Source organism: Lissotriton helveticus, chromosome 11 (assembly GCF_964261635.1).
Source record: "Lissotriton helveticus chromosome 11, aLisHel1.1, whole genome shotgun sequence".
NCBI lineage: Eukaryota > Metazoa > Chordata > Amphibia > Caudata > Salamandridae > Lissotriton > Lissotriton helveticus.
Window position 1 is genome coordinate 672113797 of NC_136072.1, and position 26268 is coordinate 672140064.

The 26268-nt window shown below is 39.8% G+C and overlaps 1 protein-coding gene across 6 annotated transcripts in view; it reads right to left on the bottom strand.

Moving 5' to 3' along the window:
- Positions 1-26268, bottom strand: part of LOC144791764 (disintegrin and metalloproteinase domain-containing protein 28-like) — a 3516669-nt gene that overhangs the window by 214029 nt on the left and 3276372 nt on the right. The window lies entirely within an intron of this gene.

Sequence of the window (26268 nt, forward strand, 5' to 3'; positions counted from 1 at the left end):
GTCCAACACTCATTAACTATTTCCCTCAGTTTATACGTCGTAAATTTTATTAGGCGTTTCTCTCATGAATTATGTCCCCGTGCCAATCCTGATATATCGTGCAGCTAGGGGATGTCGTCTTCATTTAGTTCCAGATTCTCCTCGTCCGTTGTAGTACTGGCATAACTGAGCCACTTATGCCAGTTCTCATCATTATTAGCACTTGAACTTATGACATTATTTGAACTTTTGGATCCTACTCCTATTCTGAAGCCTTGAAAAAGCCCTGTGGGCGAAACCCGCATCGGCTGCTGCTTTATCAACAATGCTATGATTGGAAAATAAAAAAACTCATGGATCTGATTGAAGAGTGTGACTGAATCCCTTCTTTAGATTGACCGATTGGAATCCTGAACTACAGCATTGAAAGAACTCATGTATCTGTAGACCTATCAATGTGTGTTACAATAGGTGGATTATAGATATAGTAATTGGGTGTGCTCTGATAAAGATTTGTCATTATTAGAGAGCCCTGTTTTCTTCATCATTCTCTTGGTTATTGGACAATTCTAGATGTTATTGCAAGTGAATGTGTAGTTCCGCATCCAAGTTATGGCCAAACGGTCTTTCAGTGCCAATTGCTAGAATTAATCTTGACTTTGCTTTTCGTAAATCCAGAGTTCTGTCTCCACCTCTTTCTTTAGATTTCACTATCTTAATCCCACGGTATGTTAAATATTGGCAGTCACCTGATATTAATATATATATAAATATATATATATATATATATATATATATATATTACCTACTGGCGGTCGCCAGTAGGTATATATAGTTAGGATTTTTTCTCTATGGGTTTTTTGAAAATTCTATGTCTAATAACTTTGCCGTTTGTGGACGGAATTGGCTGAAATTTTCAGGAAAATGGCACATTTTGTTTCTGAGCAGCCTTTGAAAATTTGGGGGGGGTTCGTCAAGGGGGGGCCGAGAAAAAAGGGGGGTCCCAAAACGCGTTTTTCCCATGTTAATTTCCATAGGGCGGTTGGCCTCACTTTTAGCCCGAACGGCTGAATGGATTTGCACGAAACTTGGCAAAATTGTAGGGACTGGTAGCCCGATGTGCCTTTTGTAGGTCTCAATATATGTGCTCCAGTGGATTTTGAGAAATTAACGTTTAAAAAAAGATATATATCTGTAAGCGCGGACCAGGCAGCGGTCTGGTTCGCGGACTTTTCGCGCAACGGAGCTTTGTGAAGCGAAGCTGATTGGTTCTCCGGCGTCTGTCAACATTCCAAACAGTCCGTAGCGGCCGCCATCTTGTCTCTCGGTAGGATCGAGAGACAAGAGGAGGCGAAAGCGAAGGGGCAAATGACCATAAGGGGGAATAGTAGATCCTCGCTGACCCCCTAGGTTTGATGTGGAGGTTTTAAAAGGGCCCCGCGGGGCAAAAAAAAAAATAATAATAATAATCGAACGGCTGAATGGATTTGCACGAAACTTGGCAAAATTGTAGGGACTGGTAGCCCGATGTGCCTTTGCTAGGTCTCAATATATGTGCTCCAGTGGATTTTGAGAAATTAACGTTCAAAAAAAGATATATATCTGTAACAGCGCTCCGCTTCGCGTACTTTTCGCGTTACGGAGGTTTGCGAAGCTGATTGGTTTTTCGGCGTCTGTAAACATTCCAAACAGTCCGTAGCGGCCGCCATCTTGTCTCTCGGTAGGATCGAGAGACAAGAGGAGGCCAAAGCGAAGGGGCAAATGACCATAAGGGGGCATAGTAGATCGTCCCTGACCCCCTAGGTTTGATGTGGAGGCTTTGAAAGGTTCTCGCAGGGCAAAAAAATATATACCGTTTTTTTAGTTTTTTTGCGTGGAGTGCGCTCGGTTCGCGAACCGGGAAGCGTTCTGGGGAGCGTACTTTCTTGAAAATTAGTGAAAAAAGTTAGAGTACAATAATAATTGTGAGTGATCAGATGTAGGGTAGCTCTGAGAAGAGCTTTTGGGTTTATGGTACATTTAGGTACTTATAAGTAGGTACCAATGCACATTCTTAAATTCAGAGTGAAAACTCTGTTGCCCTCATCTGAGAAGTGAACTCCATCTCCTCTGTAGATATCTTGCATGTAGTAACGCAAGTTATTGTTGTACAGGGAGCCCATTCCATGGTCTCTCATGTAAGCTGAAACAGATTTGTTTACATGCTTCCTCGATTTCTCAATTTGTGGACAAAATTGGTTCGACCACCTCCATTTCTGTCTTTGGCATATATTTGAATATACCAAGGCAGTCTGAGGAAAAAGTGCCATCAATTGCTCAAAGGTGTCCTTTAAAAGCATTTCCAGACCTACCCCAGTCAAAGTGCCCAAATCATTACCTCCACAGTGCACAATTAACAGGTCAGGTTTTGGCAAATGCATAAAGGTTTTCACCAATGGTATCAATTGGTGACATTTTAATCCTCTGTGGCCAAACCACTTAATTTCCACATCTTGTAAATTGAGGTTAGGTAAATTCCTGTTTTCAGCGTACCTTTGAGCCCAATAGATGTAGCTATGTCCAACAATCCAGACAGAAAACATGGCGAGAGAAGGTTCTCCTGCAGTCAGATGAAGTGTGGCAATGAAATGGCAGTTGAAAAAATGAGAGTGTAAAATGAAAAAAACTGAGGAGTTTCTGTGTTAATGAAGCAGTAAGAGTGATTGGTGGATTTTGATTGCTGAAAACAGAAAGTTAGTGTGCATGGATGAGTTCGTTGAAAGATGTATTTTGAGTGGCGAAGAAAAAATCATTAAATGAAAGAATGCTTTGGATATGCAGGTGCACTGAGAGTTCAGAGTTCAATTGCAACATTGTTGTGTGAGAGGTCTTGCAAGAGGTGGTTGCTATGCAGAAAAAGCAGAGAGGGGGCAGAGGGGGGAAGGGTTTTGCTTTGAAAAAAAGTGAGGGAAGAGTTTTGATTGGGTGACATGAGAGATCTGTGTGAGGAATTACAGCATTTCTGTGCTTTTGATAGCTGCAGACTCTGGAGTGCATACCTTTTGCTCTGCTGAAGACAAATTGGTGTGTTTCTGAGACTGTTTTGAAACTCAAAGTACTTGCTAAGGTGAGAAAAAATTTCTTTAATTTAGATAGAAAATAGTGTGCTTTAAGGAGAAAATTATGAAGAAAGTTGTGTTTTTCAAATGTTGCTTTGTCTCAAGTGTTTCACAAATAGATTTTGTTTGTTTGAGAAATTGTAATTGGAGAAAATGTGAAGTATTAGTACTGACAGGGCTTTTATGTGCATAGGAGCTGTGGAGTGTTTTCAAATTATGACTTGTAAATCGTTTTTGAGAAAAAGCAATGGTTTTAATATTGATGAGAAGGACATAATGGTGTCTGCTTCTTTATAAGGTAATTGAGAGTCTTTCCCATTTCAATGTAAGAAGTTTGTCTGTGGAGCAAATTGCTTGTAAATATGCTCCCACCTGTGCATGGCAAATTTAGATTTTGAATGTTTCCGTTACATAGGCATGTTAAAGGTGACTGAAACATGCTGCAAAGGCAATCAAAAAATGCTTTTATGTGTCTTAAGGACATTTTAAGTCATTTCCCCATGTGCAGTGTTTTCAAATTATGAGTTGAAAATCGTTTTTGAGGTAAAGGAATGTTTTCAAAATTTATGTGCGCCATATGACCCCAAATTTTTTTTTCAGGGGTGCAGCAGGGTGTTCTTGAGATACCCCTGCACCGTCGGAAAAATTCGTAATTTGCGATGAGGTAATTGCTAATCGCAAATTGCACCTTCATTCCTATGGGCCTCCTGCTGCATGGAAATGAATGGGTAATCTTGCTGAAATGCAAAGTCGAATCTGTATTTAAAAGGGTCTGCACCTCTGTACGGGTGTTCGCTATGTGAAGCACGAAAGTTTCACGGGCCGAACTCAAGGCCACCTCTCTCTGAGACAAAAGAGCTCTTATTCTTGCCATGCTGTTGAAATGTGCTCCCAAGGTTGGTATTTGTGGCCAGATTGAAAACTCCCTATGTTCATGTGTGGGAGGAAATAGAACATTTCTGCAGCAAATAACCCGTTCATTTACTGTTACGATAAAATGAATACTTTTAATTAACCCAGAACAATCTTCATTATTGAGCATCAAATAACTACCATTTTCCAAGAACTTGAACGTGGGGATGATAGCAGGAACTGGCGTGCCTTGCAACACGCAAGCCATATTTGGTCGGTGTTTGTTGCATGAACCGTGTAACTGTCTGTGCCTACACATTAGTGAATGATCTGGCGTCTCAGTGCATTCCTCTCCATTCAGATAAAGTTCTTGATCATCTTTGAAAATCTGTATGTGTATGGAAGCGACCAGACTTGATGAAGAAAACCACTACCTAAAGGTTAATAACGACCTATTGGTATATATTTCATACAATTTGAAAACTTATATAAAGCAAAAGGCAGCGTTATTAAACCGTGGATAAGGCACGTTGCCAAAGCAGTCAACCTTTTGGATTTATACTGGAAATGTTAAAGGAAGAATTACGGAGTAGGGCCTGTAAATCTTTAATAGACAACGAGTAAAATTACTCCAACCATCGTATTCCTCTAACTCCGGGATAGTAGGGGTGTTTAATTTTTTAGAAGTAGCCAATCCAAAGCATTTGGTCTGGGAAATTGTTTCATTCACAAACAACATATGTTTTGGGATGAGACATGCACGGTGGAAAGCCTCAGTGCCTTGTACCTGCCAGGTTCGTGAACCCCAAACTGATGTAGATCCTGGATATTTTTACTCTGTATTACGTTAGCATGGTCTCATTACTGGTTTAAACGCCATTTTTCCTTTTTTGTAACTTCTGCACACGACACTTAGTTGTTGCTTTAGCTTTCAGCCTACCTGCGTCAAGATCTATGCCTGCTTCAAGCAGGCGCAGGGTTTTGATGTAGCTTTGTCCTATCTGATTGTAAATGCGGCACACCGTGGGTGGCAGAGCAGCGGTGCACGTTAACTGGTGCATCCCTGGGGATGTGCTAGTTAATATAAATCTGCCCCTTTACATTTAATTATGTGCAGGGGACACAGAGTAGGTGAGGTTTATCCAAGGTTAAGAAGAGATGAGTCCTGTTCAGTGAAAAATTGAAGATAGGCTTCAGTATATTATATACTTAAGTAGTGTGTTAAGTTTTTGATGACTGTTATTAATTTACTGTTGGGTAATAGTGGTTAATAACATTTTTTATTATATTTTACCACAGATTCAACTGCACATTATTTCAAGATTTTAGGATGCCTAGCAAAGAAAGAGTAAGAAAGGCTGGAAAACGTCAAAGACAGCAGGAGCATGGAATATTGCAGCAGTCCTCTAACAAAAAGATTTGTCAAGTCACCAAGAAAGCACCGGGTAAGAGTCGAAAAACAGTCATAAGAAATATGTGTAGTAAAAAAAATATTACTACAGAAAATGTTTCACTCCAGAAAAGGAGACCGAATTCAAATGGTAAGGAAAGGCCAATGAGAAATGTTACTGCTAGAGTAAGAGATAACTCTATGCATGAAAGTAGAAGGAAACAACAGTTTAGGGATATTCGTAAACGAATGTTCCGCAACAGGATAATTGGGAATTTGTTAAAAAATATTAAGAAAGGTCAGCAGAAAGTGGTTTTTTATAAGAGAAAAAAAATAGTTGAGAAAGTTATTGATCAGGCCTTTGAAATTAAACGTAAGTTATTTATTTTGACAATCAATAGAATTAGGAAGCTAAACAAGGTAATTTATGATTTCAAAAGAAATAGTAGATGGAAGAGAATAGTTAATCGTAGTAATTTTTGTGAAGTTTTTTCTGGAGAATGGATGCATAGTTCAAGCTCTGAGGCATTTTTTAATGAGGAGAGTTATTTCCAGGATAATGATTTGGTGCATGCAGTTGACACCAGTGGTCGAGCTTATGAAGTGAAAGATGGTTGTCCAGTTGAAAAAGAAAAACTTGTGAGAACAGAGATAGAAGAGGTGTTAGGTAATGAGGTTTTAGGGAGACGTCCTAAGGGTCCTGTGTACACCTGGAAGTGTAGTAGTATTTGCAGTGTACGACAGGATTCCATCAATTTGCTTTGTGATTTTATACGGTCATTTAGTAAGAAAAGTTTGAAGCAGAAAATGAAGTTGTTGCAAGAATTAGATCCTTGCAGAGTGAGAGAAGTGATAGGTTTGCATGGTCATTCACTGGCTTGTCTTTCCAGGAGAGTATGCCAGAGTGTTTTTCATCATTTCAGGATGCTAGCAGTGCATCATAATAAAGTGAGGAAATTAGTTAGAATGTTGTATTATGCTAAGAGTCCAGCAATTATGCTAAAACAATTATGCGCTGCTCTTTTGCATGGTTCTGAAATAGATGTGAAAAATATATGTGAAGAAATTGAGTTTTGTTACTTTGGAAGTAAAGAGGAGAATGTTGAAATTGACCAAGAAGAAGAGAGTAATGTGGAAGATAGTGTACAGGTTTCCAGTACAGATAATTTCCAGAGGGAAATTGCGACGTTTGAGGTGAAATCAAGTGAGAGGCCAAATTTCACTTGTGTGTGTTGTCGACGCACTTATTATAAGAATCAGACTAAGTTAGTGGATTTATATGGAAAAAGTGAAAGGGAAAATAATAGTGAATGGAAGGATTTTACAACATACTTGATGGTAGAAAATTGTTTTGATTTGGGATTGGATCAACGTGTGTGTACTTATTGTTGTAACAAATTAAATCAAAACCAGATGCCTGCTAGAGCAGTTCATAATAATCTGGAATTGGTTGAAATTCCTTCTGAATTGAAGGATTTAAATACTTATGAATCTATTTTGATTCAAAGTATCCATCCCTTTCAGGCTATTGTAAGAATGGAGCCAAAGACAGGGAAATTGCCTCCATCAGATTTACAGAGAGGATTAAAGGGAAGAGTTGTTTATTTGCCTCTAGATTTGAAGAAAAACATTAACACAATTGGAGTAGAAAAAGTGGAAGAGGAACCTCTGGTTATCTTAGTTAATGGGGTTCCGACAAAGAATAAGAAAATATGGCAAGATTTAGTAGATGTTAGGAAAGTCAAAAGGGCAACATTGTATTTGAAAAAATATAATAAATACTATAAAAATGTATATGTTGCAGAAGAGGAAGTAAGTGAGGAAGAGGATAGCGATTTGTGTGCTGGTCAAATTGAGAAAGTAGAACCCTGTACTAGTGAAGAAATATATGAACATTATAGTGTTCATCCTTTGCATTCCAAGGAAGTCATGGGGAATGCTATTGAGTTGTTTCAAATGAAACAAGCGAAAGGGAGTCCCATTAGTGTTTGGGAGGAAAGTTTGGAAGCTCGGTGTTTCCCACAGCTTTTTCCAACAGGTCAGGGAGGAAGATATGATGAGCGACCTCATCAAATTCCTGCTTCTGAATACCGGACTTTGCGATTGTATGCAGGAGATCCTAGGTTTCGACAATGCATTCCTTATTTGTTTCATCTCCTGTTTGAAAGCGATCTGTCTGGACTGTCATATGCAGTGAACCACATCTTGAAAAGTGGTATACACATGCAAAACATCTCGGCAAGTGACTTTATGGATAAAGTCAATGTCCAAGACAGCATTTTGGATTCTCACCTGATTAATCTCATGGCGTGTCAGCGTGGTACTAATGAGTACTGGTACCGTCGTCATGGTGATTTAAAATGTATGCTGAGGAACTTAGGAACTCCCACATGGTTCCTCACTTTGAGCTGTGCTGAGTATGGCTGGGAAGACTTACTTGAATTTCTACGAGAGGCAAATGCTAACGTAGAAAACATCGAATTCAAGACACCCGGAGAACTGTGCTCTTTGGATCCAGTCAATGTATGTAGGTACTTCAATCATAGATTTGAAGGTATGATGTCTTTCATCATGAATAAGAAGAATCCACCTCTTGGAGAGGTGTTGGATTTCTTCTGGAGGAAGGAGTACCAAGCAAGAGGTGCTCCTCATATACATATGTTGCTGTGGATCAAGGATGCACCTAAATTTGGAACGGATGCAGACGACTCAGTGATGAGTTTCATAGAACAGTATTCTACGTGTGCTGTTCCAAACGCAAAGGAGAAAAAAAGCCTAAGAGAAAAAGTTCTACGTTTCCAAAGCCATCGATGTGGAAAGTACTGTCGTCGTAAATTCCGGAACAAAGACAAGTTCTACACCAAATGTCGTTTCGGCTTTCCACGATCGGTGATTTCTAAAGGAAGAGTGAACAGTTTGATGTCTTCGCTGCGACATAATGTGATGAAGAAATCACCTAAAAACACATACAATTTGAAGAGGAACGAAGAGTCTAAGTACATCAACGACTACAACCCGGTGATTTTGTCCATGTGGAATGCTAACATGGATATACAGTTTGTGGCTGATAACTGTATGGCTGTGGCTAGGTATGTGACATCTTACATCACCAAAAAAGAGAAGACAGAATTGAAGGATATGTGGGAGGGCATTTCCCATGAAAAGAGCCTTAGCAAGAAGTTGTACAGTTTCAGTCTGAAGATGTTGTCGCATCGAGAAATCGGAGCTTACGAATGTTCTGACCGGTTGTCTTCAGCAAGTCTCTATGCCAAGTCCAGGAGTATCGTTTGGGCGAGTGTTGGTCTTGCTGCAACGCGTAATCGAGTTCTGAAACCTGTGCGGGAAATTGAGTATTTGGCGGAAAAGGAGCCAAACAGTACCGACATTTTGAAGAGCAACATGTTGGATACATATTATCCAAATCGAAGCAGTCACCTCGAGAATGTTTGTCTGTATGAGGTTCTGCAAAATTACATATTCAAGAGGAACATCAAAGAAGATACTGAGAAAGGAGTGTATGCTGTAATAGGAAGTGAGGGATGTCTGGTCAAGCAAAGAAAATGCCACTTGATAAACCATCGAAAATTGAGTGGCGAATCTCCTGAAAAAAAGGAGTTTTTCTATTTAGCACTTTTGCAACTTTTTAAGCCTTGGCGTGCAGAAGAGGAACTGCTTGGAGATTTCCTCTGTTACGAAGACTCTTTCAATGCTGCCAAGGAGACCATAGAATGTCCTGCTTTTCCCAAATATGTAGAAATGTTGAATGTGGAAATTGAGCAGGAAGCAACGATTGCAGCCGAGATTGCCAGAGACAGTTCTCAGGACAGTCAGAGTTCTGCTTCATTGAGTCAGGATCCACTAGGAGGACCTCTTATCGAAAATGAAGCTGCCACTGCTATGAATGAAGTGGAAAGAGCCATGGCACATGCTCAGGAGGATGCGGTTAACTTAGAAGAGTTGGAAAGACAACTCAACGTTGAGCAGAGGAAAATATATGACGAACTTACCATGCAAATTGATCATGGATTAAGTCATGATAAGAAAGAGTGCTCATGTACGTCGTTGAAGCCTGTCCGACTGTACGTGAGTGGAGAAGCGGGAACTGGAAAAAGTTTCCTTATTAAAGCAATTTCATGTTATTTGCAGGAAAGGACAGAGTCATCGCTGTCTTGTGTTGTCACCGCTCCAACTGGACTGGCAGCACATAACATTAAAGGGATTACTTTACATCGTTTACTGATGCTGCCAGTGGAGCATGACAACAAATTAGAATATCACAAGCTATCTGGAGATGCTTGTTTTGAAGTTTCAAGAGTCTTGAGGAAAATGAAACTTCTTATCATTGACGAAGTAAGCATGGTTTCCAATGTTATGCTTGCCTTTGTGCATTTGAGAATGCAAGAAGTTCTCAAAACAGAGTATGATGTGTTATTTGGTGGCAAACACATCATTGTTTTTGGAGATCTTCTGCAGCTGACACCAGTGAAAGGGCAACCTGTGTTCAAAATGCTCACGCATGAAGATACCAGGAAGTGCTTAGGGAGTATTGGCAACGTCAATATATGGTTAAACTTCAATTATGCTGAACTGCATGAAAATATGCGTCAGGCAAAGGATGAAGTTTACAAGACTATTCTACAAGATGTTAGAATTGGAAAAGTGACCGAGCATGGGAAAGAAGCTTTACATGCACGATTACTGACAAATTTATATCCAGACGAAGATGTTGTGCCTGAGAATATTTTTCAGAAAGTTACTGAGAAAAAATCTGGAATATGTTTGATGCCAACTCTTGCAGAATGTGCCAAATTCAACAACAAAATGTTGCATTTAGAAAAGCAAGAGATTGTGAAATTGGAAGCTATTGACAGAGTAGAGCATATGGGATCAACAATTATTTTGTCTGAGAATCTGAAAACAAAATTGGATTCATTAGAGAAGAGTATATCTAAAACTGCGGGTTTTGAAAAGACTCTGAATGTGTGCTTGAACTGCCGTATAATTTTAAGAAGGAATTTACATGTTGAAAGAGGTCTGGTAAATGGATCAATGGGTAATGTTGTTGATTTTGTGAAATACAGAAATAGAGATGGAATTGAATTTTTTAAAAAATTAAATTTGATGGCATTGAGGAAGTACAGCTAATTGCTCGTTGTTCTGCTAGATTTTTGCTTGTAAAAGACTTATATGTTCGTCGTAAGCAGTTTCCTGTTTGCTTGGCATATGCGGTGACAATCCATAAATCGCAAGGTTTAAGTGTAGACTGTGCATTGGTGAATATTGGCAGTTCTGTGTTCAAGGAGGGTATGGCATATGTGGCATTGTCACGAGTTAGGACTTTATCGGGATTGTACTTGATTGAGTGTGATGTCACAAACATTTGTGCGGATCTAGATTGTGTTAAGGAATACAATAGGTTGAGAAGAGAGTATGCGCCACATTTGCCTCAGTATCCTTTGTTTGAGAAACGTGTGGTAGGCCGGAAACGAAGAAATGTGACCAATACTGGGGAGGTTGTAGCAAAAAGACGAAAAGTTGATGAACCTGAAATTATAAGCAGAAACAAAAAGGATTCTGTTGAAGATGTTGTTGGTTTTCAATTTGAAAACAGTTCTGGTGTCAACTGCTATGCTAATGTAGTGGTTAATGTTGTCTTTTCTCTAGAAACTTTAAAAGAACAGATTGTGGTCAATTCGGATCAAAGATTTTGCAGTTTGTTAAATTCTGTGTTAGAGAAATGTAGCACTGATAGAACAAACATAGAAAGTGTGTCTGAAATTCGAAATCTGTTAGACAGATGTTCAGGCCAAACACAATTCTCTCAAAATAGTCAGCAAGATTGTCAGGAGTTTTTAATGTATATGCTTGATGTATTGCATGATGAAGGTGTAGATGTAGATCACCTGTTTGGGCTTTCTTATCAATGGCAGCATGACTGCGAGAACTGTAGGGTATCAGCTACTACTAGTGTAGACTCAGAAAGATTTATATATTTAACTTTGCCAGACAGTAAATCAGTCTCTTTTAATAAGCTAGTAAAAGCAGCTGATCACAACATGGAGTGTAGCCAATGTAAATCTGAAATGATGTCCACTTTATTTATACGAACATATGGCCAGTATGTCATTTTAATGTTCCAACGATGTAGGCCTGATGGAACAAAATTGACAACTTTAATTAAAAATTTTGTGGCTTCACAGTTGTCAATATCAGGAAGGACTTTTGTAACTGTAGCAATTATATATCATGATGGTCCTTCAATAACATCAGGACATTATACAGCTTATTTAAAGTGTAGAAATGGCTGGTCATTCTGCAATGATTCTGTTTTAATTTTCAAAAAAAAATTGCCATATGACCTTAAAAACTCTTACCTGGTGTTTTTAAAACCAAAATTTTAGGGAAAGAATCTCGGGATGTGCTCTGAGGAATTTCAAGAAGTTCTTATGGCTCCTACACTATTTGGCCTTGAGGATAAGTGTAGTACAGAGACATAACTTCTAACCATAAGACTGGACGTCATGGAAAAATAACTGCACTTTGAATGAGTTCAGAAAAACTATTTCTTTTTATAAGCTAATTGAAGCAGCGAATCAAAACATGGAGTAGAGGGAATGTAAGTCTGCAATGCTGTCTACTGTTTTACATTGCTTTGTGATTAAAAGTGATGTAGAGAATTAAATAATTGTACTAGTCATAAAGGTAGTGTAAGTCTGCTTCATAGTAAGCAGTATCAGTGTGATAGGAAATGTAGAACATGATTGAGCAAGAAGGGGAAGATATTACTAGTCCAGGATTGTGTAAATGATCTTCAACATTTTAATTCTGAAAGTTGCGGAAATGCGAAAAGACGGGATTGGCTTACAAGAAATCCAAGAGTTATACATGGCTCTGACACGATTTGGCCTTGTGGAATCGTGTGGTAGAGAGCGAGAAGTCATTTATTGTATGTAACATGTTTTTGAAAACGATGGAGGTTTTCTTTCAGAAAGTGGCGGGTTGAAAGTAATAACAGCACAACAGAGTGTAAGCTGTTCATAGGACATCCTTGGCCGTCATGGAAAGTAAGTTAACTTTAAGGAGTTCTGAATTCTGATTTGTAATGTATGGGTTTTTTAAACACAATCATTTTGATTGTGTTTTTTTTTCCCCGCTGTTATATGATGAATACCTTCAAGTCACTGTTTTAGTGAAATTTGATACATTCTGAGAACAGCAAAAATAAACCATTTAACATGTATAATTAATTCTGTTCTGTTTGCATTTATGATGTACATGTAGAACTGTGTAGGAGGCATGGAGAAGGTGAGGCTTCTGTCAGTGTCAAAGTTGTTGCATACAGTGCTCATATTCTACGTAGTCTTTTATATTTCATTACTTTAACTGTTTCTGACAGATCTAAAAAATTTTTTTTTAAAAGAACAGTAAGTATAAGGGAAGGAAACAGACAGTTATGTTAAAAGAAACACAGCTATAGGGAATAAACTAGGGATACTGTTACCCGCAATCCTCTGCTGATGATGTCACTGAGCATGTCATGAATGATGTAATATGTGACATCATCAGCAGTGGATTACGGGTAATAGTATCTCTAGTTTACTCCCCTATAGCTGTCTTTCTTTTAACATAACTGTCTGTTTCCTTCCCTTATACTTACTGTTCTTTTTTATAAAAAAAATTTTTTGGTTCGCTTCCGGTTCGCGTACCGGGGAGCGAACTGGGAAGCGAACTAAGAGAAATAGAGGTTGGCACAGTTGCAAATATTGTACCAATTTTTTTATAACGGGGAGGTAGTTCTGAAAAGAACTTTTTTTTAAATTGTTTTTGTTGTTTTATATTTTTTTTATTATTTTTCTGAACATTTTTTTTACTTTTTTTGAATTTTTCTGAACAGTTTTATATTTTTTTTGTTTTTTTTTCGGAGGGGGCAACGAAAACGATTCATTGTAAAGGGCTCAACAGGAGGAAGAAAACAAAAAAAAGAATTTATTGTTTGGTGAGTTTCGGACAAACATGAGCATGATTGTTAATAGCTCTGTTGATCAGAGTGATGCTACTTTCTGCGTAGCAAATGATTCCACTGCAATGTACGCAGACTTGTTTTACTTCACGAAATCTCGTTTGTATATTTGGCACCATCTCCCTGCCCTCTGGTCCCGTTACTTCCGGTACAACAGATCTTCTGGCCATAATAGGGAGATTATCTAGGTCGTCCTGTTCCTCTTCTTCCTCTTCTTGCTGAATTATAACTTTAGCAGGTGGTCCACTCTTCCTTGGATGTGGTGGAGGTGGTGGGGAAGCACCAGCTGAAGCTAGTAAAGAAGCCATTGCTCACTGGTAACAAAGGGTCTTTCTCTCACAATGATGAAAGTCAGAGTGAGGAAAGAAGGAGGGATTTTCACCATTTGGGAAAAAAAATAGTTCTCAACCAATGAAAAGTGTTCATTTTAGATCATATGACCTAGTCTTACATCATTAGGAAACCGAAAGTGAAATGAACCAATGAAAAGTGTTATTACCAAGTCACATGACCTGCTGTGTTTACGTTACGCGCTTTGCAGGGCCTCCCGGTTTGCTTCCAGAAACCTGTGCTTTGCGACTCGGTAAGCGTACGAGTTCGCTAACGTAGCACGTCATATGACGTATCACGCGACAACGCGAAACGTCATGCGGACGGGAGGCGTCACGATGTTGTTTTCTAACGCGGCAGTTGCGGTAAAGAAACGTTTACCGGCTCGCGGTCTATTTCGCGGCATCAAGGTCAGCTAACGGGAAGCTTCCCGATTCGCGAAGCGGGAACGAAGAAAAAAAAATATTTAAAAAAAAAAATTATTCATAAACATATAAAATATATTTTTGGATTTAAAGAAGAATACATTTTACAGCTACAGATATTAGCTGTTAAAAAACCAATGAAATTCACTGAAAAAACCATAGGTTATAGACCATATATAGTTAGGAATTAGCATTTACAAAACCTTGAAAATTCACTGAAAAAACCATAGGTTATAGACCATATATAGTTAGGAATTAGCATTTAAAAAACCTTATTTTACTCACACAAAACCATTGAAATTCCATATATAGTTAGTTGCACTAACTATATATCGCGCACCCGTAATCCACTGCTGATGATGTCACATATTACATCATTCATGACATGGTGAGTGACATCACTGATGACATCACTGATGACATCTCAAATGACATCACTGATGATATCTCATTTGACATCAATGGTCACATCAATGATGATATCATTAATGTGACAATACAATGCATCTCCTCACACTTTAATATAACCTCTGTTACACCCAGTGTTAAATACAGAGTATAATTTTTGAAACCATTGACACACCAATACTAGTTACTACATACCCACTCACTGATTCCTACGTCTACACACACATTCACTCATTCACCCATACAATCATTCATACATACAATCACTCATCTTTACAACACTATCATATGCACTCATACACCTATACAGACACTCACACTCTGCCACTCATCCATGGAGTTACTCACACACCTAGTCAGTCCTGTAAAGAATCAATCACAGTTCCATTTTCTAATCTACACAGTTAAACATAGAGTACCTTACATTTTAAAACATATACTAACACATACTTACTCTCTTATAGAATCACTGATACAAGTACACATTGATCTGCACAGAGTCACACACCTCCCAGCCAGTCATACACACACTCAGTCTCCCATACAAATACTTGTGCAACCAATCAATAACCCATATAGCTACTTATATAGCTACTGATCAACACATGCAGCAGCTTGCACAACAACAGACATGCTGATGCACACTTTCAGACAGTTTAGTCACTAACCCGTGCATTTAGTAAGACGCATTTAATCACTCACTCATACAGTCAATCACGCACCTACTAAAACCTTCATTGAGACACTTATACATCCACTCATTCTTCAATATGTAAAACATATTTAAACTTTACAGAAACACATAATCACTGGATGTTGTCATCAGTGATGTCATCAGTGATGTCACTGACCATGTCATGAATGATGTAATATGTGACATCATCAGCAGTGGATTACGGGTGCGCGATATATAGTTAGTGCAACTAACTATATATGGAATTTCAATGGTTTTGTGTGAGTAAAATAAGGTTTTTTAAATGCTAATTCCTAACTATATATGGTCTATAACCTATGGTTTTTTCAGTGAATTTTCAAGGTTTTGTAAATGCTAATTCCTAACTATATATGGTCTATAACCTATGGTTTTTTCAGTGAATATATATATATATATATATATATATATATATATATATATATATATATATATATATTGTAGTGAGCCCCAAAGTACCCCAATATAGGCCTAGGTAGTTGCACAACCATTTACCTATATTTGTCCTACCTTGCTCTACATAACGGCTCTGGTGCTGAACTTTTGCCTAGTTAGGTGCTGAATAAATGTTGTGTGGTTTTCTTTGAAAACTAGCCTCCTTTAATATCCATCAGGATTCTTAGCATCACAGCAGGATTACCATCTTCCATATAATAACTCTGTAGAAAAGCCACGGCTATTGTCATCCTTGGACGACAAGCCCACAATACCATGACACATCTAGGTAGAACCCCTGAGGGTACCTTACGAAAGCCAATACTTGGAGCGTGGAGATCGCACTCTGGTTATGGTCGAATTTCGTGAGTTCACAAAGTAGGTGGTGCTGCTGAAGTTAACCCCCTGGGCCCAGGGTGAGATAATGCGGTCAAGCGTCACTGCCCTCGAGAGGGACGTCTCTTCAGCTCACTCTATTGAATATTTTCCTTGGATTCTTTCAAATAAAAACTTCTTCGAATTTAATCCATATTTGATTTATTTTCTGTTAAGCATCAATTTGCACATTATTACTTCATAATGTTTTCAAGACGTGAAATCTTTCTTCCGCCCAATGCATTTCGGGCATTCGCTCTTCGTCAGGGGACTTAATCCTGTAAAGTAATCCAGTGTAACACACTTTCAGTTCATATGTCTTAAAGCAACTATATCATCATGCTCGTGCTCGTGTTAGTTTAATGGGACACACGTTGGATGACTGCGGGGCAGTTTGTTAGTGGGTCTGTGCCTGAACAATGGTCTAATAGGGAAAGCATGCCGAAGGAAAAAGGTGAAAAAACGTAGTTTGGGGTGAAAAAACGGGTGCAATGTAATCATACCGTTTACGAACGTGGGAAAGTGAGTTGGGCAATGTGCAATTTCGTGGTTCATGGTAAAACGTGTTCATATTGAGTGATCTTATGTGTACTCGACTGACCTGCAATCAGTGCGGTGGCTTACGTTCCTACCATTATAACTTTTCTGAACGACCTTAAATGAAAAGTGTGAAACCATAGTAAGTATTCTACAAGATATGCTCGTGGGGCGCGGTTCGATAATGGGATAAGTCGCGGTACTTTAGCTTACCGGGTGAATAACTGTAGACAAAATCTCGTACTTATGTTGTGGCCGGCTGTCTTCCGTGAGTGACTGCCGCCTGAGTCGAGTGTGTTAATAGGTTGGGTGTGATCATGTGATGCCTCCATAAGCAAGGCCTTCTATGATAGGCGGGTGCCGCGTTACCATGGTGTGCGGCCGATGCTTTTAAAAAAAAAAAAAGTAGAGTGAACGAATTGAGGGATGCTTTATCCCGTGCATTTGAGTTAGATGAACATGCAATGGTGCGCATCAGCGGGGGATGTGTTGAATGGGGGTATAGTTGATTCCATGTGTACAAACAATACTAGTTGCTCTGAAGGACGCTGATGGTTAATACAAAAATGAAAAACGATAAATCACAGTGGTGGAGTGTGCAGATACCTTGTATCAACGAGCATACTAAAATGAAATTAAATTAAAGCTGAAGTTCATGCGGGGAACAGTCCCCCTAGATAATTCATTCATAGATAACAACTGAATTCTAAGCATTCCTTGAGCCCCTTGGGCTGTACTGCAGACAAACGGTGTATCCAATGTAATTCTCGTCTGAGTAGGTACTGGGCATTGTCTCTTCCTGGCAAGATTGGTACCATTTCTAAGATGCAGCATCTCAATTGGCTGGGGTTGTGATTACGTTCCTGGAAGTGGGTGGCTACTGTCGATTTAGTAGATTTTAAACGAATGTTGCTCTTATGTTCTACTAGACGTGTCTTGAGCTTCCTGGTTGTCTTCTCAACGTAGATGAGCCCACACAGGCATTTTAACATGTACACTAAGTTCATACTGTCACACGTTACGTTGATATTCAGTTTGATTTTTGTCCCATATAGTGAATGGGTGATTTTGTTGCCTCGTATGATGGAATTGCAATTGCCACAATTGTGGCAGGGCAATGTTCCTTTTAGATCTTTCACTGGGACTTTGGTTTTCCGGTTTAGTAGTTCTTTAATGTTTCTCGTCTGTTCACAGGCAAATATTGGGTTACTTGCAAATATCCAGTTGAAATCTTCTTCCAGGGCTAGTAACGGCCAGTGTTTAAGAATCACTTTTTTGATGTTTTGACTTCTGGTTAAATATTTGCATACAAACACTGCCCTGCGTTCATCTTTAGCGTGTGATGGTAACAACAACTGTTCTCTGTTTAGCTCATTTACTCTGTCGGCAGCCTGTGTTAGAGTGGGCTCAGGGTACCCTCGATCCTTAAATTTTTGAATGGTCTTGGTTTTGTGCTCTTCATACTGATGTTGAGAGGAGTATATAAGTACTACATCTTCGCTGGGTAAACCAGAGGAGAAGCTTCTATGCTGACACGAGATGCTGAAGTCCCTTCACGCAGACACTCACTCCAGCACGCAGTGGTCTGACATCCCTTGCTGGGTGTCCAACTCGAGACCAAGACGAGGTCTTTCATTCTCTCCCATCAGGTAATGGGGTTGAATCTTTCATAGGGGGTTCTTGGCTCTACACCTACATACATGCTAGGTACACTAAGGTATGCTTAGCTAGAGTTTGCATATTAGGAGTGTGCATGATTACTGCCATGTATCTATATGCCTGCATATTTTCACTGTTTTAGCATCATGGTAGAATTCTACCTTTTATTTACTGTGTTGGTGCTCGTAATCATATATATCTGCTTCTGTCTAATGGTTGTTGCAGCACATGTATTTTATACTAGAATGACGCTGGTCAATAATCGCCTATTGAAAACTTCCCCACCATTTATTTTGTGTATCTCTCTGAGACCAAGTGAGCATGGGTGACTGAGCGAAAAGTACTGTACTGTTTCCACAATCCCTGAGGGGTCAGGTGTGTCATGTTCGATAGTTGCCAGAAACTATTCACTCCTTGGTTAGGTTAGGGGCTTATAGCGGCACTGTGAGCTAGCTGGTCTACAGGCTAACATTTCCTTTGGGGCGGTCTGGATTCAGTCTGGACCCCAATACCTTAGTTTATATTGTCTAAATGTGCAGATCCTACATAGATTTATTGGAACCACATGATAATAGATCCAAACAGATATATTGAGAACGTAAGCATGTATGTCTATAACTTTGGATAAAGAATGTAACTAGAAAAATCAGGTAGCAATATATCAAAGTCTATAACATTTGACTTGAACATTAAAAAAACTCCTATATTTAAAGAAGCACACTTTATTGTAATAAATGGTGTATCGTCACCTGGCCTGCGGCTGTGTCACTTCACTGTGTCGATTCAAGGCAGTAGTGCTGCGTGAACATGTGTGTGCTCTTCAACATCGCAACCCTGTATACCTTCTCCAGTGGAATTCCTACAAACTGAGCAGTGGAAGTGGTAACTGCTCTTTTAGAATGAGCTTTAGCTTTTCTTGTAAAGGAGTTGCCCGCCTTGGAATGGCAAATCTGAATTATCGCCAAAATCCATCTTGCTATGGTAGGTTTTGTTACTACTGTGACTTCACGACCTTGGTCATAAACTACTAGTAACTAGTGAGTCTTGTGAATGTGCCTAATTCTACGAGACAATGTTTGATGTCGAAAGTATGATGATCCCGCTCAGCCGGTGTAGCTGGGTTAGGGAAAAAAATCCAAAGTATGACAGGCTCATTGAAGTGGAATTGAGAAGGGACCTTTGGGATGAACTTCTTGTTTTTCTGAGAAGTACAAACTTATCTGTGAAACAAAGAAGGCCTGTATCTCATTAACCCTTCTGGTAGAAGCGAGAGCAAGCAAGAGAGCAACTTTTCAAGTGAGAAACTTTAAGTCAGCCTTATGAATGGGCCTGAAAGGCTGCTTCATAATTTGTGAGAGGACTACGTTGAGATGCCATTCTGAAGGAGGAGCTCGCACCGGTGGGAAAGCTCAGAAGAGTCCTTTCATGTATTGCTTTAGGAGTCTTATGGAACAGAGAAACAGAGACTGTGTAGAGCGTCTGCACCTTGAAATTGCAGCAAGGTGAACTTTGACAGAAGAGTAAACCATGCCTGAATTGGCCAGAGAGAGAAGATAAGGTAAAATCTGTTCTGGAAAAGAGTGGAATGGGTGTAAGTTGTTTTTTTGACAACAGTGACAGAATTTTTTCCAATTTAATGTGTAAGTTTTATTTGTGCCTTCCGCTCTTGATGTAGAAAGAATATCTCAGCATTCTTGAGTGTTGTTTCAGTTGTGAAACTCATTAAATGCAGGAGTCATGCATGCAAATAGAGGGAGGCTGGCTCCAGGTGGCATATCTGACCCCGATTCAATGTCAGGAGAGATGGTGTTGGTGGAATGTGAATGCGTTTGGTCTCCAACAAGAAGATGAGCTCCGAAAATCATTGCTGTTTGGGACACTTGGGAACAATCAATAGGAGACAAAAGCATTCTGCCTTCATCTTGGTGTGGACTTTGGGAATTAGTGGGAAGGGGGAAAAGCATAAGCGAAAATTCTGGACCAATGCATTGAAAGGGCATTCCCGCTTGACCTTGGGAAAGAGTATCGACTGGTCTGCAACTGGCATCTGGTGTTGTTGTGCACCGCAAAGAGGTCCAGCACTGATTTCCCCCACAATGAGAATATCTTGTTAAACTGTTGTTGGTCCAGTTCCCACTTATGGCAACTGTCTTTGGTCCTGCTAAGAGAACTCACTGTGTTGTGTACTCCAGACATGTGATCATCTTTTAAGGATATTCTGTGAGCCAAACCCACAGCTCTTGGCCTACTTGGGATATGTTTGTTGATATAATACATGCTGGTTGTATTGATGGTACAGACTAGCATGGGTGCAGAGTAGAAATATCGCTGCAAAAATATAGTGGGACAGAAATATCGAGAACAAAAATATAATTGACAAGAATATCGACTGACAGGTAAGTAATATTGATTACATAAATATCTTTGTAACAAATATAGTTTACAAAAATATTTTTTACAAAAATATCGATTTAATATTACTTTTATGTATTTTAGTGTTTTTAATGAGAATTGTTTGTTATTTTATTATATGTTTTAGAGTTTTACTAGTTATTTATTTATGTTAAGTTTAATTCTTCGTTTTTAGTTCAGTGGCGGGTTGTGGGTTTAGAGGGGAATAGGGTGGGTAGTAATTTTATAAAATGTATTGAATAATTATTGTGTTAATTGATTAATTAATAATAGCTTAATAATTAGTTGTTAATTAATTTCAATTAGTGAATTAAAAAAAATTAGGTTAATTGCTTCGTTAATTTTAGGTGTGTGTTGTGGTGTTTATATGTGTAAATTGTGTAAAGGGTAGTAATTAACAAAAAATGTGTATTGATTAATTATTAAATACTTTTAAGTTACTTACCATCAATTAATTAGTAATTATTAATTCTAATTATGTAATTAATTTTAGGTGTGTGTTTTGGTGTTAATATGTGTAAATGGTGTGAAAGGTGGTAAGTAATTAATTTTGTATTGATTAATTCATAAATAATAATAAATTAATTTTCAACAAATGTGTATTTATATTTAATAAATTAAGTTTATTTGTTATAATTAGTTTAAACATATATTAAATGTAATGTATTTTGGTAATAATATTAATATTTTATTAACAATTTATTTTAATTTATATTTTTTAAAGTCGATATTTTTTACAACTATATTTTTTACATCAATATTTTTGAGTCGATATTATTGTACTTACCTGTTTAAGTATAGGAATTCGATATTTTTGTAATCAATATTTTAACATGGAACCCCAGCATGGAGGTTTTTGTGATCCTTGGGAGTAAAGCCTGCAGGATGAGAAAGATGGCCTTCAGCTCCAGGCTGTTAATGTGCATTGTCCATTGTCTTTCCGACCACCATCCTTGGATATGAAGGTTATGTAAATGGCCTCTCCATGCCCTCCATGGAAGCATCCGTGGTGATGATACAATCTGGTACTGATGGTAGACATGTACGGCCTTGAGAGAGATGTGGTTTGTGAGACCACCATGTGAGTATGGGTAGCATTTGAAGAGTAATGGAAATCAAATCCTTGAAGGCCCCTTCTGAATGGCTCCATTGGAGCAGCAGTTCCTCTTGTAATGGTCGCATCTTGAGGCACGTGAATAGGGTCAAGTTTATTGGGGAAGAGATCATGCCCAGGAGCGATTTGAACAGTCTCACAGAAAAGAACTGTTTTCTTGAAACTTTTTAAGCTAAGTGCGCTAGCCTCACTTGTCTGTTCTGGGAGAAGAAGGCCTTGTTCTAAATTGTGTCAGATCAGCTCTGAGAAATGTCATTGTCTGACTGGGATTGGTGATGGATGTTTTCCAATTTGCAGTGAGGCCCAGCTTGAGAAAAAAAAACAGAAAGGCCGTTGTCACTCTGGTAGCTTGTACAGGGCTTCAAGTTTTTAGCAGCCAGTCAGCTAGGTAAGGGAATACCTGATGACTCTGTGTCCTGAGTGCAGCTGCTACAGGAGCCATGCACTTGGTAAATATGTGAGTGGCTGACCTGAGGTCAAAGGGAAGTACCTTGAATTGGTAATGGGTATCAGCTGCCATGAATCAAAGATATTTGCAGTGTTTAGGATGGATGGGGATATGGAAGTAAGCGGCTTCCAGGTCCAGAGATGTCATAAATTCTCCATTGTTGAGACGATGAGGAATGTCGGATAGAGTGATCATCTGGAAGGATTGATTTTGGAGACATTTGTTGAGCTGCCTGAGATCTAGTATCCATCTCCTTTTTCTTGCTTTCTTATCTATCAGGGAAAAACAGGAGTAGAATCCTTTTCCTTTTTGAGCAACCAGTACTTTCTGTATTGCTCCCTTGGTAAGCTTTAAGAAAGCTTGCTTCCTTAGTAGGTGAAGACAAAGGGAGTATGTTCTGAATTTGGCCCCCCATCAGGAAAGGAATTGGTAAAGTATTTAAAGATTTCTGGAACCTCCTGCGCACAAGGGCCAGATGGAATCCCAATTGCACTAATTAAAAAAGAGCCAGACGCCAGGGGTGATTTTATAGAGCCACTTTATAAATATTGTTTCTTTGTGAATAAAATCCCCCCCTCTTGGAAGGGGAGCAATATAGACCCCCTGTATAAAAAAGGACCGAAAACGGTGCCGTCTAGTTTTAGACAGATTGTTCGGGCTGGACTGTTCCCATGAGGCACAGGGTCAAGGCTGATTTGCATATGGCCATGTCTGAACTGGGGTGGTGTGGAGTGCAAACAAACGATGGATTTAGGCCTAGATCTCTGTACTGGGGTGAATGTATGACATTGTTCTGCATTCTGTCCATCAACTGTTGTTTTTGCCTTTGTCACCCCGAGTGGGATGGGTATGCTCAGACGTGAGTCCCATGCGCTCCACACCACTGGAGTCAAGCTATCCTGGCTGAAGACGGCTGATAGCCAGAAACCGGTCCTAGGATGCTTGATTCCGGTCAAGGAAAGACATGACTTGGCAGTTTGGGCTGGACTGTTCCCATGAGGCACAGGGTCAAGGCTGATTTGCATATGGCCATGTCTGAACTGGGGTGGTGTGGAGTGCAAATAAACAATGGATTTAGGCCCAGATCTCTGTACAGGGGTGAATGTATGACATTGTTCTGCATTCTGTCCATCAACTTTTGTTTTTGCCTTTGTCACCCTGAGTGGGATGGGTATGCTCAAACGTGAGTCCCATGCTCTCCACACCACTGGAGTCAAGCTATCCTGGCTGAAGACGGATGATAGCCAGAAACCGGTCCTAGGATGCTTGATTCCGGTCCAGGAAAGACATGGCTTGGCAGTTCGGGCTGGACTGTTTCCATGAGGCACAGGGTCAAGGCTGATTTGCATATGGCCATGTCTGAACTGGGGTGGTGTGGAGTGCAAAAAAACGATGTATTTAGGCCCAGATCTCTGTACTGGGGTGACTGTATGACATTGTTCTGCATTCTGTCCATCAACTGTTGTTTTTGCCTTTGTCACCCCGAGTGGGATGGGTATGCTCAGACGTGAGTCCCATGCTCTCCACACCACTGGAGTCAAGCTATCCTAGCTGAAGACGGCTGATAGCCAGAAACCGGTCCTAGGATGCTTGATTCCGGCCCAGGAAAGACATGGCTTGGCAGTTATGGCTGGACTGTCCCATGAGGCACAGGGTCAAGGCTGATTTGCATATGGCCATGTCTGAACTGGGGTGGTGTGGAGTGCAAAAAAACAATGGATTTAGGCCCAGATCTCTGTACTGGTGTGAATGTATGACATTGTTCTGCATTCTGTCCATCAACTGTTGTTTCTGCCTTTGTCACCCCGAGTGGGATGGGTATGCTCAGACGTGAGTCCCATGCTCTCCACACCACTGGAGTCAAGGTATCCTGGCTGAGGACGGCTGATAGCCAGAAACCGGTCCTAGGATGCTTGATTCCGGTCCAGGAAAGACATAGCTTGGCAGTTCGGGCTGGACTGTTCCCATGAGGCACAGGGTCAAGGCTGATTTGCATATGGCCATGTCTGAACTGGGGTGGTGTGGAGTGCAAAAAAACGATGGATTTAGGCCCAGATCTCTGTACTGGGTTGAATGTATGACATTGTTCTGCATTCTGTCCATCAACTGTTGTTTTTGCCTTTGTCCCCCCGAGTGGGATGGGCCTGCTCAGACGTGAGTCTCATGCTCTCCACACCACTGGAGTCAAGCTATCTGGGCTGAAGACTGCTAATAGCCAGAAACCGGTCCTAGGATGCTTGATTCCGGTCCAGGAAAGACATGGCTTGGCAGTTCGGGCTGGACTGTTCCCATGAGGCACAGGGTCAAGGCTGATTTGCATATGGCCATGTCTGAACTGGGGTGGTGTGGAGTGCAAAAAAACGATGGATTTAGGCCCAGATCTCTGTACTGGGGTAAATATATGACATTGTTCTGCATTCTGTACATCAACTGTTGTTTTTGCCTTAGACAGATTGTCCTCCTGGATGCCGCAGGCAAACTATTTGCAAAAAGTATATTATGCCATTTACAACAATTCGTTTATGATCAAGATATTCTTCCACCGGAACAAGCTGGCTTTAGAAAGAACTATGGCACCCTGGATAATATAGCAGTTGTTCAGACAATTGTAGAGAAATATGTTTTCTCCAGAGGGATGCCAATTTATACAGCTTTTATCGATTTCTCCACTGCATTTGACAAGGTGGACTGCCAGACGCTGTGGAGAAAACTTGTCTTCCTTGGCATACCTAATCATCTTTTGGGTCTGATTAAGGAATTGCATAGACACCTGGTGCCAGGTTCGGATGGGAGGTTCGCGGGGTTATTATGTAAAATTAGAATGCATAATGGGCTTAAGCAGGGTTGTCTATTGGCAACACTTTTATTTTCTTTGTATATCGCTGATCTCCTTGGCCCTCTGAACTCTGTAAGGGGGGTGCCCCCAAAATTGGTACTATGTCCATTGGCTCTCTATTGTATTCAGACGATGTTGCAATATTCTATCTAACACCCATTGGCCTGCAACGTCGTCTGGACGCTTTAAGCAGAAGCTCACTTCTTGAAAATTAATATTGCAAAAAGCAAGATTTTGGTTTTCCGCAAGAAGGGGGCTTAGAATAAAGAGATGTCTAAGATGGATGCTTGGTTCGGAAAAACTGGAACGGGTCGACTCGCATGTATATTTAGGGAAAGTTTTTTCCGAAATAGGTCGAGACTTGGAGCACACTAAACATTGTGTTAGTAAAGCTGTCTCCTTGGAAAGTGCATTAAACAGGTGTTGGACATGAATTATTGGCTCTCGTTTGATAAGGCGGAAGGAAGAATCATGCACCAAATTTGCAATTTAAACTCTTTGACTGCCCCACATGTACTGCGCCTTGAATTTGGATTAGTCTCGTCCATCATCTTAGCCCGGGCAGCAGTTCTCATGTGGGGTAACTCCCTCTTTTTGGGGGCAGAGGGTACACTTAGGGCCACCCTGAGAATAGAAATCTTTGGCACACTAAAAGAACAATCAACATTTTTTTAGGTCTTTTGCATGTGCAAATGATACTAGCGCCATGAGGGATGTTGATGCTATATTGTTAGCTATGGAAGCATATTTAATAATGAAATTCAATAGTGTGCTCACAGGCTTAAACGAAATGTCAGAATTATCAAAAGTGTGATATTTTGAACCAGACGTGTCTTATAGTAGACAACAGTATGAAAAAATGTCTGAATTACCAATATGTTGAATTTGAGTGAAGTGGTATTTGAATATGCTTGATCTGAGTAAAGATAATGAACCTCTGTGATTGATTCCTGGTGATTTTAAAACCGAATTACACTTAGAGGCTGGCCCGAGCAGCAAAATGAATAATAATTTAATATCATTCCCCCATGGTTGGGTATATACAGAAGAAGGATTGCCGTGAATGCTAGGGCATGCCTATATAAACTGAGAATCTGCCTAGATGCATATAAAACCAAAAAGAAGAAGGGTTGCCGTGAATATTAGAGCACGCTTATATGAACAGAGAATCGGCCGCCCTAGATGTTTTGAGTCGTTTTGAATGATTTCCGGTTAATGCAGGTCTAAAACACATAGGA